General features: G+C 35.4%; 1 long non-coding RNA gene across 3 annotated transcripts; it reads left to right on the forward strand.

Annotated features, from left to right (window-relative positions):
* The first annotated feature begins 682 nt into the window (after positions 1 to 682).
* LOC121990017 lies at positions 683 to 3066 on the forward strand. Of its 3 annotated transcripts, XR_006114407.1 has the most exons (6): positions 683 to 822; positions 986 to 1024; positions 1157 to 1220; positions 1571 to 1645; positions 1853 to 2036; positions 2129 to 2190. It is a non-coding gene; the product is annotated as an uncharacterized LOC121990017 (long non-coding RNA). The 3 variants fall into 3 exon arrangements; XR_006114408.1 differs by adding an exon at positions 3024 to 3066 and having other exon boundaries at positions 1571 to 2189; XR_006114406.1 differs by having other exon boundaries at positions 1571 to 2036.
* Positions 3067 to 4772: the final 1706 nt, after the last annotated feature.

Below are 4772 nucleotides of genomic sequence, written 5' to 3' on the forward strand. Positions count from 1 at the left end.
TCCAAGTTTGTTTATTTTTTAAAAAAATGATTAAATTTTTGGGACGAATCTCTGGATTCGTCCCAAATTTTGGGATGAATCTAGAGATTCGTCCCAAACTTTGGGACGAATTCCTGGATTCGTCCCAAAATTTTGGACGAATCCAAAATTCGTCCCAAACCTAAAATTATTTTTAAATAATTAAAATGAAACATGTAAGGCTTAAATATAGACCTAAAGACCTCGGAATTTGATGAAACAAGTTTCTATGCATTGGTATCGTTGAGCTAATCGTAAATACGTCATCATCCATAATTTTTAATTATTATTTTCAGTAATTTGAATTTTTAACACCAAATAAGGTCAAATTGGGATTAAAAAATTCCAAATATATATATATTTGGTAAAAAATATTTTTATTGATAGATTTACGATCAGGACAATGATACGAACGCATAGAAACTTGTTTCATTAAATTCCGATGTCTCTAGGTCTGTATTTATTCCTTTTGATTTTTTCCCTTTTTTATTAAAAAAAAAAATAAATTCTGGGATGAATCCTGGATTCGTCCCAGATTTTGGGACGAATCCAGGATTCGTCCCAGATTTTGGGACAAATCCAGGATTCGTCCCAGATTAGGGTCGAAATTGGGAACAAAAAAATTTTGATACTAATAACCCTATGTCTACATCCCATTCCAATTCTTGTTTTCTTCCCCATTTCTTTCTCCCCCGTTCCCCTTCCAACCTGCGATTTCCAGGGTTTCGGCCACATCTCCAACCGACGATGGCGGCGTGATATGCGACGACCGCTTGATCTCCGGCCGTGGAAGGTTTTCGATTGGTAAGCCCACTGCTCTCGAATCTCCCTCTCTCGGATCTCCCTCTCTCCGGCGCGTGCTGGCCGCCGCTAGGCGCTGCCTGCTGGCCACTGCCAGGCGCTGGCTGGCCGGCGTCTGGCCGCCGGCGTGGGCCTTGCCGTGGCTAACCGCCGTCTCCCTCTGCAGTTGAAGAAGAAGCCCAAGATCATGCAGCAGCATCTTGATGTAAGTTTCCTATAAAAACATGCTTGTTTTCCTAAATTTGGTTTGATTTCTCGCACTTGACTTAGGATTGATCTCTTTTCTGCTCTTTACCATTGATATGCGCCTTCTCTTATGCTTGATTTGCCTCTGCAGTATTGTTTCCCTGGTTTATGGCTATCCAAGATAACTCCTCGATCCTACAAAGCCAATGAATAAGGTTAGTTTTATTTGTCCTCGATTCTGCAAGGGTTAGAGATCGTTGATGAGGGTTTTAGTTCTAGAAACTAGTAAGAGCTCAGTTAAATGATTTTAGATTTGCCATTTATTTATTAAGAATCGTTTCAGATAACTCAGAGACTCTTTGACGAGATGACTAATCAAAATGGTATATCCAAATCTTTGCTAAGAAATCAACACCAAGTACATTGTTCAGGATTTCATTGTGATTTCTTCAATAATATGTTTTTAATTTTTAGTTTCTATTTTTTTTAATGAAATGAGAATTGAATTATTTGTAGAAAATATTGACTTTCATGCGTATTAATCAGTACATGTTTTCAATTGCAGACATGTGTTCTTATAGTCCGTATACATTGTGAAGGTTGTAAGGATAGGTCAGGAAGAAGGTGCAGAAGGTTCAAGGTAAGTTGTGGGGTTCAGTTGTATTTTATTCGTTGTTTAATTGGTTTATTGTTTGGCTGGGTTCATGTGGTACATGGAAGCAATAAATAACATATTGTTGTAGGAGCTTTGTTGATTCTTTGAAAATGTGAACTCAATTTTACTCTGTTTCAATTATGTTTCATATTCTGTTATTTACTTGAGTTATGCTTGTATTGTAATTCAAAGAAGGAAAATGTTTGTCTGGCAAACTCTATATCTGAAATGCATAAATTTGGAGCAATCTATAATATCAAATGGTTCTCATACTTTGGCACATGAATCCAATGATTTGGGTAAAAAAGATAAAAAGAAGAAAGGAACAAAAAGAGGAAGGCACTTTGATAGAGATTCTCGAGCTACTAATCCAGAGGTTCGTTTGGAGTCTCTAACTAGGCAATATGAATGAAGTCTCTAATACTCTAACTTTATTTTTGTCCTGATTTGATAATGTTGTTTGTGCAGGTCTCAATTTGGTGTGATCTCACTGTAGTTGAAGACAGCTGTATTTGTTCACCTCTTTTCGGTATTCCTAAGTTCATTAATATGCATTTACTGATCTATATATATAGTTAGCTTTAAATAATTATGTTATAGTTGTTTAATTATATAAAGTTAACTTTAAATAATTATGTTAAAGTTAGCTTTAAATAGTTGTTTAATTGTGTTCCTTCTTTTGATAAGCTGCTCTTTCTTGTTTTGTCTTCAATGATAATGATGCATAAAAGTTCTGAATTTGATCTATGTACAGTCTCAAAACTATATAGATACATAAAAGTTCTATATTTCATCTAGAATTACATCACACTATTCTAAAATTCTTTACTAGATAACGATGCATCCTCCTACCTTAATATTTTGCAAAGAGTTGTTAAAAATGTGCTAAAGTTATTCATATGAAATTGTCAACTAGTTAACACAATGAAAGGAACAATTATTTTAAACATCCTTTAGTTTACATTAAATACCAACCAAAGACAAAACTATAAATTCAGCAAATTAAAATGAAAAATAAAGTTAACTAAGTGAGAAAATTTGAACCCTAATACCATACTTCACAAGATCTCTCTCTCTTTCTCTCTATATGATGTGCCAATTATATTAGGTTGTATCATAGTTACGATACATGTACTTAGCTTCAAAATAATGCTTATAATTTTATTTACCGTTGCTATGACATGGATGATTCATATCGTTGGTAAATATGACTTTTATTAGAATTAGGGCTTTTATTAGAATGTTTAAGGAATTTCACATTTATGTTTTGTTTCCAATTATTCTTTTTACATGGCCATATCGTATACTATTTACAATATTTCTTGTTACACATAATCTAGTTTATTTGTTTGTTGTTATGTAGGCAAAGGAGATTTGATGGGGATCAAAGATTTTGTGGCACACGAAGATGACTATATGTATTCTTAGTGTTGTTGGATGGATGATGGACTTATAAAACATTGGGTTGTTGAACTTGTAAACTTTGTTGAACAAGATGGATTTTATAAACTTTGTTGAAATCTTTATATTTTTTGAATTATGAGTTGATGTGTTGAATGTTAAATTAGGATGTGTTGAATGTTAAATTAGGATGTGTTGAATGCATATTATTTGTTATTTGAATTTGGTTTTTATGTATTTGGATTGTATTGCAGAAATAAATTGAAGGTGGAAAAAATATTTGATATAGGGACGAATTTGGCAACGAAAATGATTTGTCCCAATTCTATCGTAATTTGGGATAAAATTATTTTCGTCCCAGAATTCGTCCCAGATTCTGGGACGAATCCACAAAATTCGTCCCAAAATTTGTCCCAGAATCTGGGACGAATCTACAAAATTCGTCCCAAAATTTGTCCCAGAATCTGGGACGAATTCTGGGACGAAAATTGATCTTATGATTATCAAAGAATTTGGCAAGTTTTTGTTGCCAAATTCGTTGCCAGTTTTGCAACAAATTTATTATTCGTTGCAAACTTAGGAACAAAAATGGCAACAAAAAAAATTTTGTCACCGAATTTGTCCCCAAATTCGTTGCAATATTAGGGACAAATTTGGCAACAAAATATAATTTGTCACCGAATTCGTCCCCAAATTTGTTGCAAAAATAGAGACAAATTTGGCAGAAAATTTATGTGAATTCGTCCCCAAATTTGTTCCTAAGTTTGCAACAAAAATAATTTTCGTTGTAAATTTGTATACTTTTTTGCAACGAATTTGGGGACGAAAATTTTATTCGTCGCCAAATTCGTCCCCAAATTCGTTCCCAAATTTGCAACAATCCCTAATTCGTTCCAAAAGTTGGCATCAACCATTTTGGGACGAAAAAATTTTCGTCCCAAATTTTGTCCCTAAAATTTTTGCAACGAATTTTTTTTTAAAATTCGTCCCTAATTTTGTCCCAAAATGTCTTATTTTTTGTAGTGATAGGAATTGAGCTCATGCTAATATTATACTTGATGGTGTAAGTACCTCGTAGTAGTTTTGATGTGATCAACTAAGTAAAGTTAGGTCTTGTTGGTATTTAACCCTTGTGTCTAAGTGTGCAGGAACTTAGGAGCATACGAAGTCGAGCGAAAGACGCAACTAGCGAAAAGGATGGTGCGGGAGAGAGCCAACGGGCTCGATTCATTCGAGGTACGAGGTGCTACGGAAGAGTACACGGGCGGATGAGAAGGAGGCGAACGATGTTTCCGAAGGACGAGAAGCCAGAGTGGAAGTTTGCTCGATGGTCGGAAAATGGGTTTGGGTGAGCTCTATTCCGGATGGCCAAAATCACCCAAGGGAGTAGAGCTGGAGCAGAAAACCTGGACCAATGTGAGCGGAACTGAAGCAGAAGGTCGGGATAATTTTTTGGACGTCAATTAATTTGTACGTCCGCATGCAGGCTTGTGCGTGTCGTGCCGTGCCTTGCGTTTTACGTTTCCAATGGCAAAACCACGTACACAACCAGGCACTGGTTGTTCGGGATGAACTAAGAAATTACCTGATTGCTATCACGGGTAAATCAACGATCAGAAATGCTTAGTGGAGAGAGGATTTGGGAGAATGAAGATAGAGGAAAATCATTACTATTAGCTCTGTGTGTCTTTTGCTCTTGATCACAACCTCC

The sequence above is a fragment of the Zingiber officinale genome, chromosome 6B (genome assembly GCF_018446385.1).
Source record: "Zingiber officinale cultivar Zhangliang chromosome 6B, Zo_v1.1, whole genome shotgun sequence".
NCBI lineage: Eukaryota > Viridiplantae > Streptophyta > Magnoliopsida > Zingiberales > Zingiberaceae > Zingiber > Zingiber officinale.